Source organism: Paramormyrops kingsleyae, chromosome 22 (assembly GCF_048594095.1).
Source record: "Paramormyrops kingsleyae isolate MSU_618 chromosome 22, PKINGS_0.4, whole genome shotgun sequence".
NCBI classification, from domain to species: domain Eukaryota; kingdom Metazoa; phylum Chordata; class Actinopteri; order Osteoglossiformes; family Mormyridae; genus Paramormyrops; species Paramormyrops kingsleyae.
In genome coordinates, this window is record NC_132818.1 from 18574865 (window position 1) to 18588100 (window position 13236).

Below are 13236 nucleotides of genomic sequence, written 5' to 3' on the forward strand. Positions count from 1 at the left end.
TGACGCACACAACTTGCTACGCATTGGTTATCGCCTTTACGGGTTCCCAGCTTCTCTGACAGCATCCCGATTAGAAGGAAATGCATGAAGACCCAATTTTGCCAACCTGACACACAGAAAAGCTGGTAAATTCTGCTACTCGGCGTCATGTGATCTTTCTCTGTGGTTCTCTGCGGTTCAAAGGCTGCTTACATTCTGCTGCTCTTGTGAACACAGCCCAGAGGAAATGTCTCTCTCTCTCTCCAGGTCTCCGGAAGGTTCTTCCCAAGGTTCCCTTATTTCTGTGGGCCTAGCCTCAAGCCTCCCGAACCCAAAATGCTCATGTGCTCACCACGATCAAACCACGCAAATAAACCCCCCCCCCCAGAGCACACTACGACCCTCCCCCATGAACAACTTCGGAAAAGGCAAAGCCACCATAGGCGCAAAAAATCCCCCGACACCCTCACCCCCCACCCCCATTCTGCAGAATGCTCAAGACACCCAGATCAACCCGCAGAAAGTGCAACTCGGAAATCCTGCCCCCCCCCTACCCCTGGCAAGGCACGTTTGTATATTACCGCTCTCATTTCCGGATCATTCTCAGCATTCCCACACTGCCGATTTAACACACATTTCACAAGTTTCATAACGGTGGCAGAGGGAAGGTGCCATATAATTGCATTACATCCACCACCCCAGGAGGGGGGGGGGGGGAGAGACCAATGAATTGTAAGTGGAGACTTTTAATCGTGCTGCAGACAGGACCTCTGCCAGACTGGAGGGTGACCTCTCTATTTCCAAGCTTGCGGATATTCGGGTGCAATTACCCTTAATCAGATGTGCAGTTACCCTAAATCAACGGCTAAAACGACCAGCCACGGACTGACCCAACGAGAGGCTGGGAGTTTGTCCATGAGAGGGCTTTTTAAAGTATTTTTAACCTCTCAGGGGAAACAATGGTTATGTTATTTTCAACACAGTAAATTACTTTGTCTGAATGACCGGCGCAGGTGTGACTGAGCTTATAAAATGAGTCGGATGAGCTTCACTCTCGTGCAGGTGACATGTCATCAGCGGCGGTTAGGAGAAGAAGGCCATTTCACAATAATCTCATTTCAAGGTGTCAGGAGATACTGGGGGAGCAGATAAAAAGCTGTGTTTTCTTCTCCTGGTCGTCCGGGAGGTTAGAAGATGAGAAATTAAATGCGAGGAAAAGCTGTCAATCTCAGCCAATCTGGTGCCGTCTCCCCAGAGGACCGGGATGCAGGGAAGGGGCCACTTCCCCGCCTTGTCACCCGGGAAGGGCAGGTGCTCGGTCAGGGGTCCAATGGCTTCCCTCCCCTCAGGCACGACGTGGAGTCCAAGCCATCAAATGGTGCCATACATGCTACACAGTATGTGTGCAACCGGGACAATTTTAATACTTCACTGGAGGTGTAATATGAATTTAAAGTGACACACACATAAAAGCGTTAAATGCACAGCAGTGATATAGTGGATAAGACTGTCTGAGGCATTCTGTCACTGTCAAATGTTAAGTTAACTAACACAACATTCCCCAATGGAAAAGAAATACTTTGGAAAGGAAAACCTTTGGCCCTTTAGGCTATTCACATCACAGCATTGCTGATTTCCCAGCCTTCCTTTACCTGTCAGTCAGGTGTGAAGCCTCTGACCAATCAGAATTAGTGATTATTAAACTACCTGAAAGCATTGAAAACATGGCCTGGATTTGGAATCGAGGTCCAGATTTGAAGAGCCCTGCACTAAATGTTGGACAGGAAGAAGTGTATGTGTTCTGATGCTCTTATCAGAAGATGCCTGACTGCTGTGGGGTAAAGTTTGGGTATTCTCAGCAAATATATACAGCCTTGTAAATTTAATGAGAGAATAGACCTCTGACACTAAGCTAAGGATGACTACAGCCATCACAGGAAATCATTTTTAAGTAAGAGAGACCCCTGCCTGATTTGAAGCACGCTCCGTCAGTCATGTGACCTGACCATTGTGTTGCCACAGAGGGGAGACATGTCGCTTGGATACGGGGGGGTGTTACTTGTGCCCCCTGCCCCAGCGTTTCGGGGTCGTCACAGATAGTGCCATCCTCCAGGAGCGCTCACGCGCTAATAATCCTTTTCTGCGCCAGGGAGAAATTAGCCTAACAAAGCAGAAAGATCAGCAGCCATTTAAACGATCTGTTTGACGAACTGAGCTGGAGAAGTGAAAAGCCAGGGGCCGTCTGGAGAAGAGACACATACCGAGTACACCACTGCAGCACAGCGCCGCCGCACGCCACGCACTACCGGCGGCAGCAAACCACCACTGCACACTGCTTACCACTGCTGCACACCACTGCTGTTCACGGCTGCCACAAACCACTGCACACCACTGTATACCACCACAGCACACCACTGCTTACCACTGCTGCACACCGCTGTATACCACCACAGCACACCACTGTATACCACCACTGCACACTGCTTACCACTGCTGCACACCACTGCTGTTCACGGCTGCCACAAACCACTGCACACCATTGCATACCACCACAGCACACCACTGCTTACCACTGCTGCACACCGCTGTATACCACCACAGCACACCACTGTATACCACCACTGCACACTGCTTACCACTGCTGAACACCACTGTATACCACATCACACACCAGTGGCGCAGAATGTCTTCAACTCAATTTGAAGTGAAATTCTCAGCATGTTACTGAGGATTTAAGCCAAAACGACTCAAAATGAGTCTATGGCAAAAGGTCAGAATCGCCGGCAAATGACAGATATCAAAATCATTTTTCAGATTTTAAGAGTTCTCTATATATCATTGTATCCGGTGAGGTGCTTTTCATGAGGTTTTAAATGGGACATCCCCACTACAGGACATCCCCACTACAGGACATGGTTCTGAATATATCTCACTCACAGAGACCGCAAGTCTAAGGAATTAAAAAGTTCTAAAAATTAATTAAAATGATCTTCAACTTCTTTAGAATTTCTAGCATACCCAAAGGTCCCAATACATTTAAAACTTTAAATAGATATTAATGGGGTTTTTAATATTTAAGGTATCTTTAAATAATGCAGATTCATCCGAAAATTACTGTTCATCTTGCCGCAGGAAACAACTGGTGATAATGTCACCATAATGTCCAGCAGCCACGTTCATCAGATCATCACTGTCCCTGCATCAGGATCCAAGTGCCCCCCACCCCCACAGACTAGCCGAAATGTCACTACAGCTGCTGAAAATCACTGCAGCGCTGAGGGGGGGTCAGGCAGAAAGCAGAGACCCCCATGGGGTTTGTTTTGTGGATTTTAGACTGTATCCCCATGACATGGTCAGGGCTACGTGTGCTGAGGCCTTACAGGCATGACCAATAGAGGTGGGGGGTGAGGACATGCCACAGGATGTGGATGGGGGGGTCTAATGGCTTTTTTTTTTGGGGGGGGGGATATGGACTCATAGTCATTCACAGGAAAGTGAGAGTGGAGTGGGGGCAGGAGCCTACTCTGCACTGCACTGCATTCTTAGCTGTACAGAAGAAAGAGAGGCAGGGAGAGAGGGAGAGAGGGAGGAAAGGAAAGGAGAAGGGAGAAAGGGAGGGAGAGGGATAGAGGGAGAGAAGGGGGGAGAGAGAGGGAGAGGTAGAGGGAGAAAGAGGGGGAGACAGAGAGAGAGGAAGGGAGAGAGGGAGTGGCAGGGAGAGAGAGAGCGAGGGGATAGAGGAAGACAAAGAGGGAGACAGGGAAGGAGAGAGGGGGAGGGGGAGAGAAAGAGAAAGAGAAAGGGAGGGAGGGAGAAAACTCAGAGTAGCCAACAATGTCCAAGGCAACAGGTAATGGGTGACGACAGGCATGAGTAACAGAAGTGCAAGAGGTGTGAAGCACAGGTGCAGGCCGGACAAACTCATCGGCCCCTTTCCTGAGAGCATAAGCAATCAGTCACCAGATGAAGGAATACAAACGTTCAGGCTGCAGGCCCCAGACGGCTGAGACGGTCTGCAGAGCAAACAAACAGGAAAACAGCAGCTAGGCTCAGACCTGTCGCTTCAAACCCACCCAGTGAGTGTACATCTATCAGTGTGTGTGTCTGAATCGGACCCATAAAGCATCATAAACACCCAATCTCACTCCTGAAGGATTTTTAAAGGGCGCACAGCCATTAGTTCCCCGTTTGGCTCCAACCATGCCGCCAGCTATACCAACACCTTTCATCCAATCACGGTAGGTCGCCATCTTCGTCTGGCGCACCCCAGGAGACGTGGGCGGGCAGACGCTCCGCCGTCTCCCCGTGCGCGACGGTAATTAACGGATGCTGTCATCAAAAAAAGGCCTGATGAAAGACCAATGTTACTACATTTATGCAAATCCGAGTCATGGATTTGAGAGAAGTCCCGGAAAATCGTAGTGTGGAAATCGAGTCGTCATTTTTTTTTTTTCCCCATGAAGCCATTATCCAATGAAGCTACTATCCAAAACAAGCTAATTTCATAGAAGCACTTGATAAAGAATGTGACTTTGCAGCTGTTTTCATGGCATTTCATGATAACTACATTACGTACATCCATCCAACCTCTTCAGTCCAGGATCAGTCTGAGCCTGAAGCCTGTGCCACAAAAATCAGTAAGTCATGCAAAACCCCTCAAACATGCAGGGGTGGGTTTTGAATCCATACCTATAGAGGTGTGAGGCTGCAGCACTACCCACTGAGCCAGCATGGTCCCCATACCCAACTCCACTACAAAATGCTTAGCATTTAGCATTTTCACCTCTGCAGTCACTCAGCACCAGCTGAGTCTAGCTTTGAAGCCGAATTCCTCAGGGCTGTTACACAGAGATGAGCGGCAGAGCCGTTTCATTAGCCTGTAACCACCGCCACCCACCGTCTCAGTCCGACACTTCGTGTCAAATGTGCCGTTCTGTCGTGGAGGGTAACGGCACGGTACGTCGGCCGGCTGTGACAGAACGACACGGTCTGACGTCAGAGAGAAACCAGCACAAACACAGAAATTCCACACAGAGACTGCAAGAGAATTTTCTTTATTTATGCGAAAGGCCCACCACCCAGAGCAAGAACCACGGCTTCCAGCGGGATCAGCTTCGGGCAGGATGAGCTTGCAGGGGAATCAGTTTCCGGCAGGATCAGCTTCCGGCAGGACGAGCTTGCAGGGGGATCAGTTTCTGGCAGGACCAGCTTCGGGCAGGACCAGCTTGCAGGGGAATCATTTTCCGGCGGGATCAGCTTCCGGCAGGACGAACTTGCAGGGGGATCAGTTTCCGGCAGGACCAGCTTGCAGGGGGATCAGTTTCCGGCAGGATCAGCTTCGGGCAGGACCAGCTTGCAGGGGGATCAGTTTCTGCCGGGATCAGCTTCCGGCAGGACCAACTTGCAGGGGAATCAGTTTCCGGCAGGATCAGCTTCGGGCAGAACCAGCTTGCAGGGGAATCATTTTCCGGCGGGATCAGCTTCCGGCAGGACCAGCTTGCAGGGGGATCAGCTCTGGCTTTCCAGGGTCAAGCTGGCGGGCAGCATGGCGCCATCCCACATGGAGTCTGCAGTCTTGCCTTGATGCATCAATCCATGGCGACCTTTTCAATGTGATCCTCAGAGGACCCCCCCCCCACCCCAATTCACACATTAGCAGTAAGATGAAACCCGCAGATCAGCGATGGAGAGAGTCAGACTTTCAGGCCCGAGGTATGAAAGACATTTGTCCATCCACCTTCGGACCGCTTATCCTGGTTGGGGTCAGGGAGGGGCTGGGGGGTGCCCCTGACCTGACGCCAGGGGTATGGCAAACAGCCTTAAAATAAATATGGCCGCCATTACCTGACTGGCTAGTCTACTCCCACGGGCAGACTTCACCAAGGCAGCTTCTCACCATACTTACACCTTGCAACATGTCTTTATTGCCCTGTCATGTCACTAAGCGTGTAGCCTAAATGTCGTTATGGCAACGAGGAGGAAGGTAAGGGCATGTGCTGATAGCCTGGGGCTGGCCATGCGGGTCCCATTTTGGGTGATTTACAGCAGTAAATAGCAGTACAGCAGCATCCAGCTGCGTAAATGTTACACCGATTCTGTACTCTGGCTCCAAAAGAACTACATTTATCTGGTTTGTGATTTAGGATTCAAGAGATGTAGATGTTTTCCTGGAATGTTATTCCATGCCGTTTCTAATGAGGGCCTTCATACTGCGACTCAGTATCTGTGTGTGTGTGTGTGTGTGTGTGTATATCTCTGCTCTGTGTGTTTTAAACTCACAGCTCTATCACAGCTTACCTGCAGTTTATGTTCAGTTTCATGTTTATTGTTCAGGCTAACCCCTCCCAGAGACAGGCTCTCCCAGCGTAATAACAATTACGTCAATATCTTTTATGAAACTTCATCACAACAAATATGGGCACTGGGACAGACTGTCTTCTGATCTGGGAGCAGTCTTCAACCACATACGATATAGCTTTCATGATCCAGCCAGAAAAAGCAGAGAGAACCATCTAGAATGTCTCCCTCGACAGATTTTCAACGGAGCTTTAAGCGAACCTCTACGGCATCAATATTAATCCAAAAATAATTTGCCTCTTCCATTTTCTAAGCCAACACTTACCTGCTCTTGAGTGTGACCCCTTTTTTCGAGAACACTCGATGTTCTCACAGATGCCTCCGTCGACGCGGACTTATAGCCACAAAAAACTTGGGGACATCTGCTAAATCAGTTCAGGTTAAGGGCTCTTCTCCAGCTGCCCCCCACCACAGGGGACATATGACCATTCGTCTACAAAACTGGCTCCCCATCCACATCCCTCTGGAACCGCCATCGCTTCAAGGGCCACATGGTACTATATGGGAAACCATGCAGGTTCTCAGAACCTAGATGGAGAACCATGCAGGTTCTCAGTTACCCATCTCCCCCTGTTCAGATAAAATAATAATAATAATAATAATAATAATAATAATAATAATAATAATTATGAGGGAGAACCGAGGGAGAAAGAAGAGGGTGATGCTGTATGCATGATCCACTGCCAGCACTCCTCCTTCCCCTGCTGCTACCCATTTTGTCGATCCATCTATCCATCCATCTTTTATACCCACTTGCCCTATGCAGATTTGCGGGGGTCCAGGACTTACCCCAGAAGCTACGGACGCAAGGCAGCGAATGACCCAAAGGAACAACACTGCAGGGCGCTCAAACACCATTCATACCTACGGGTCATTTGGTAACTCCAATTTGCCCCAGCAAGATTTTGGACTGTGGGGGGAAACCGGAGTACCCAGAGGAAACCCCACAATGACACGGGGAGAACATGCAAACTCCATAAAGACGGATCTGGAAGAGAGACTCAAATCCCAGGCCAAGATGTGTGAGGCAACTGCACAAACCACAAGCACTGTGCACACTGCATTGCCCCCGCTTTGTCTATTTCCACAAAGAAAAGCTACAGGCAGTGACTGACACCCCAGCTAGACACTGAGAGACTCAGGGATGCCAGTTTTGACAAGACAAGTCGGGACGAGCCCGAGTAAGGAACCCCACGATGTTTGGACCGGTACCGGAATATTCCACAGAGATTGCCTGGCATCATGAGCTGTTCTCTACTTTTGTGGTTTACAACAAAAATATTCTGCAGTCTACCTTTAAATGGGCACGCAGACCACTGCAAAGTAATCCATCACCAACAAAAACGCCAGCTCCCTCAGCACTGTTGCTACTGATTTGTTTTGCTGATGTATGCTGCCCACAAGTCACACTCAAACCCTTTTATACAGCTTGTTATTTAACTAACCCTATCAGGTTACACACAGTTAACCCTTCTTCTTTGGATTATCATTTATTTTTAACCATGCAGCTCCTGGCTATGTTATGCAAACATCCATCCATCCATAATGCAGTTTAAGGTCGGGACTAAGCAGCTTCAACCAACCTGCAAAGCACCTGTTGGCATCGGCCAGCAGGAGGCACAACCCTCCTCTCCGTCACTCATCTCCCACAACACACAGGAAGCAGGGAGAACAGCTACCGGGTTCCGTTACCGGGGACCGTTACCGAGGAGCACTCAAGCTGACGCCGGTTTCCAATGGGTGGACAGTCACCACGGACACCCAAGTCGGTTGCATAATTAGACATAGTTATCTTACGGGAGAAAAACAAGAGATGTTATTTTTGTGTTATTCCTTGAACCGTGGAGCATATTTTTTTAAATGTTCGACTAACTTGAAATGCTCCCTTAAGAGCAGCGGGTACTTGACGTGCCTGTTGTTTTTAACACTATTGCAAAGACACTCTTCCTGACAGCATCCAGGGCTAGAACTGTGTGATAAAACACTGCAAATGCTTTTAAAAAACACGCTTTTGAGAAAATCACATGTAGGACCCGCAACAAGATCTTCATAGGATCTATATCCTTGGTGTAGTTGGGCTCCTTGCCTGGGGGTGTCATCTCATTGTCCACGAAGATGCAATTGGGGGGCGGGGTAATGAACTATAGAGAGCATCCCCATATATCAAATCTCACCCCACTAATCCTGAGCTGATACCCTCAGCAAGCACATCACCCTAATCCCATAACCCTCAGCTTCTCCGCTAGCCTGGTTTGGCAAAGGAGCGAGACTCAGAAAGTCCTTTCCAAATGTTGCGTTTTATGAAGAGCCTCAAAGCAAAGCAAAACCGCAGCCCAAATTGTCAGGGAGAGACAGAAACAATAACAGCCCCAGAAAAGCCATCACATCATCCAAGCACGAGGCCTCTCCTTCACGGGAGCCTGAGGTCCGCGGCCGAATGGCCTTGATCATATGACATGTGACAGGCTGAGCTTAAATGTGCTCCCCAGCTTTGTCGTTTTGCCTCAAACTGGTCCGCTACACCAATGACAGCAAGCCAGTGCACACACTCCCCGCCCAATGCAATCCAGAGAGACAGATCCACACAGGAGGACAGGAAGGTGAGGGATGCGGACAGCCTGTGGGGCAGAGTGTAGTCTGACTCACTGCAGCTGGGGGGGGGTGCAGGAATGTACCACGTGACATTGCCAAAGAGGGGAGGCAGTTGGCAGTTCAGGCCATCGCGTAGAGCGGTAAGACTCAGACGGAGGCCAAGATTATTTTTAAGCCAGACGTCCTTCCCCTTCATGTGACCTGATGAAGCAGCTGTCATCAGTGAAATTCCACCCATAGTGTGTCACGAATTAAGGGACAAAGGACTCAAGGGCAGGCGTTGTGGTAAAAACAAAAGGGGTTTATCTGAACTAAAGAAACAGAGACTGGAAACAAACTGGACCACGAGGGATCAAAACAGGAGGAATAGACAATAGGAAGGGCACAGGCATCAGGAGGGTTTGACTTCAATGAGTGGACTGGGGAACACAAACTGAGAAGCACGGATATACTGGGCTAACGAGGGAGCTAACGAGAGGCAGCTGGGAGTGATTAACACGAGGGTTAGGAACGAGAGACAAGACAAACATGTAACAGGCGTGGTTTGTTAGGGCTGCACTAGGGAGGAGACTGGAGGGTCAGCTGGATTTGGCAGGCAGGATGTGACACAATGTACCAATTTCCAGGATTCATTATCTAGGACCCTCTCCATGCCATCTAATGGGAGAAATTACGTACTCTTATCAAATTTGTACTGCAATGTATCACTGCAATGTTCCATGTTTTATTGCTAATAAACTTGGATGCAACCAGAATGACCAGGAATAGCATATTAAAAAAACTGGCTGCAAATGTGGTAAATTAGCATTATTCATAAAGCTATTTCCAAGTAACGTCTGTGCAGCTCTGGAAAGCTTTACATTCTCACCGCCAGCCAGGGAGTCAATTTTTCTCTCTGTCTGATATGATACGATAAAATTCGTAACCATATTCATTCTGCTGTAAACCGCCTAGATGTATACAAGAGGTGTTTAAGAAAAATGTGGCATCAGCACAGCACAACCATTTTTGACTGACTATAATATTGATGGAGCTCATGTAATGTACAAATGCATGTTTGTGTGTATAAAACAGATTTATGGGACCATTTATGGAAAACGTGAAAATGTTATCAGTGCGACAGCATACAAACACTGCAGTAATACACACGTTTGGCATTCAGAAAAACCCCTTGCAGTGCTCCGGTAAGCGAAGGCCATGCTGTTTTCTGCAGAACAAGAATGCACAAGAGCAGTACAACCACAAGGCCTGGAAGGGCTGACTAAACACACCGCAGCAAGACTCGTCACAAAGCGCAGATGATCGCCGAGGTCATCCGCAGACCTCCGGATTTCTCGGAGCACCGATGCAGTCAAAAGAGGGGTTTTTAGGAAGGGAGGAAGCCTCTGTACTGGCCACACACACACACACACACACACACATACACACACAGAAATGAATGGCTGGCATACTTTAGAAACACCAGGACAAAGCAGTATTTCAGCGACCTGAACAGATGCGCAAGGATGCTCCTGCATGGGCCGAACACCAACCATTCCCTCTTCTAGAAGCCCTAGAGCTGCTGCATGATTCCGTCACAGAGGACTGTGGGAATGTCGGAAAATTGGAGCAAATCGAAGGGCGTTCCCTAACCCCCACCACCTTAGTTTAGATTTTTTCTCACCGATTGTTGTGGGGGGAACGACTGACCCTAGTGTTGGGATGAATGATCCTAAGCTTCGTCTGAAAACCTGCAATCCACATGCTACTCATCGCAGGGTGATGAGGGACGGCCGACCACCCCCTCAAATACCTGCGGAGGAAGAGGGGAATGAGAACAGCCCAACCCTCCAGCCACCTTTACACACCAGGCTGATTCTCTTAATATGTGCAAAACAAACAGGCAGGGGGACACTCGTCAACGTCTCATTAAAATGCGCAACTGTGCATGTACAGTCAATGGGGGGGGGGCAGATTAAGTGAGACTTTTGGGGGAAAGTAGTGGGGGGGGAGTAGTGGGGGGGGGGGGGAGCGGCATCATGGGAGCAGAAGGGGCCAGGACTGCATTAGTATGGAAAAAAGATGCCAGATTGATGACAGAGATACTACGATGTGACAGAGGACAGCTCTGAGGGTCAGGGGTCCTCGGGATCGAAGGCACATCACAGTGGAATGGCCGGCTTCTCAAATCGCCGGGTCGGCAGTTTCCACGTGTAGGCGGCTGATGTCCCGTGAGAAAAGCATACAGACCTCGCACATGTCAGGACGGGCTCATGAGTCTGTTTTACGTGTGGTTTTCGTGTGTGGACTGTCGGGGCACCTTCCGGGGGGGCAGCTCCGCCCCCAGCGCTTAGGCGGCCAAGCGGCATCCAGCACCTGCGGCATAGGCTGTTCCAGACCTGCAGCGGTCGCCGAGTGTCCCTGGGGCCCCAAACACCGGCGGGCTCTTAATTACTACATCTCTGCTGCGAGTGCCCGCAGGACACCGGGCACCGCCACCCGCTGCCCCCCGTCTGTGGGCCTCGCTTGTCGTTACTCGCCGACCGGTGCCCACAGGGGAACCCCGCTCCGTCTTTCCCGTTCCGTCCCGTTATTGGCCGCTAACTTTCACAGTCCAAAACCCGACGGTCCCTGCTCAATTTACACCTCCGAATACTTTCTGTTCTCTCTTGAAAAGCAAAAAAAAAAAAAAAAAAGTGTTTATTTTTGAAATCTTTAGTCATTAGCAGCTGACTGGCCAGGAGTCCAATGCCGGAGTCAGACGGGGAACTTGACAGGAACTTCCCGTTTGTGATGAGGCTCACTGGGATAAACTAGGAGGGCTGCTGCCTCAGAAATATGGAATTTCTGGCGTTATATACACACCAACAGAGCCTCCCTAACTTCGCCTCAGCTATGGAGAGACTATTACTAACAAAGGGCGATGGAGGTGCAGAGAGACCATTACTAACAAAGGGCGATGGAGGTGCAGAGAGACCATTACTAACAAAGGGCGATGGAGGTGCAGAGAGACCATTACTAACAAAGGGCGATGGAGGTGCAGAGAGACCATTACTAACAAAGGGCGATGGAGGTGCAGAGAGACCATTACTAACAAAGGGCGATGGAGGTGCAGAGAGACCATTACTAACAAAGGGCGATGGAGGTGCAGAGAGACCATTACTAACAAAGGGCGATGAAGGTGCAGAGAGACCATTACTAACAAAGGGCGTTCCTCAAAACTGCTGTATTTTTTACTTTTCATACTCAAAGGGGTATTCAGGAAAGAAGGTTTATATATTCTCTGGTGAAAAAGAATAGACACAAATCGGGTGAATTCAGCTGACGGAGGAGAGAACAAAGGGTAATGGGAGAAACAAAACTTACCAGTACAACCCAGTGGCCAGTACTACGAAGCGGGGTTACTGGCTTATCGGGATAACTTGTCGGGTTTAAGGTACCACAGTTTAAATGGACTTCATATTCGTTCACTTAAATTTTGCCCAGACTACCTTAAATCCAACAAGTTACCCCGATAAGTCAGTAACCCCACTTCGTAGTACTGGCCCCAGGTCTGCCGGCTGAAACCAGTTCAGACGGATATAAAGCACTATTCGCTCCTCAGGTGCATAATAATCCCCCTGTTTACAGAACACAGCCGAAGCTATCCCGCGACGGTGACAAGGAGCCGAGAGATGGGATTAAATGAAAATTCAATTACACCACCACCAGGGGGCAGACTAAAGGGGGGTGGGTTATACTGCAAGCCTGCTGAAGCTCACAATGCACTGCAGGCCTCTCATGGGGTAATGGCCCATTCAGGGCACCTCGGCATGTCTCTCCCTAACTCCCATCACCGGGGAACGTGACTGGGAATCTGTGCGCACGCTGCCCCCCGTCTGGTCCAGAAGATAACGGGAGGGAAGCCTGCTGAGATGGGGAGAGCGAAACGCGGACACAGGAGAGGGTCTGAGAGAATAACGGACTTCAGATGAATGAATGTGATCGGTGAATGGCACCGTGATCATGGCAGCATCGTGTTTATACTGTGAGCCAACGGGGAGCTAGATACAACTGAATTAGACTGGGTTTGTTTGTTCTGTTTTGGTGAGCAGCTCAGTAAAGCCTCACTTAACAAACAGACTAAAGCAGATCAGCTGAGCGGAGCGACAGAGACACATTCACAGTCAAAAGTTTTTCTACATTTGCATGTTACTTAACATTTACTTAAAATACACTTAATTTTCTGCTCTAACAAATACATTTACAGTATGCTCACCATCTGAATAATTTTATTAGCAAGAAAATGTCATCTTTGATTCATCAAAGCAACGTCCTCCAGCAGTTATA

At 49.1% G+C, this 13236-nt stretch overlaps 1 long non-coding RNA gene across 3 annotated transcripts in view; it reads right to left on the reverse strand.

Moving 5' to 3' along the window:
* The window catches only part of LOC111855984 (uncharacterized), a 61424-nt gene that overhangs the window by 34629 nt on the left and 13559 nt on the right, over positions 1-13236 (reverse strand). The gene's annotated exons all lie outside the window — the stretch shown is intronic.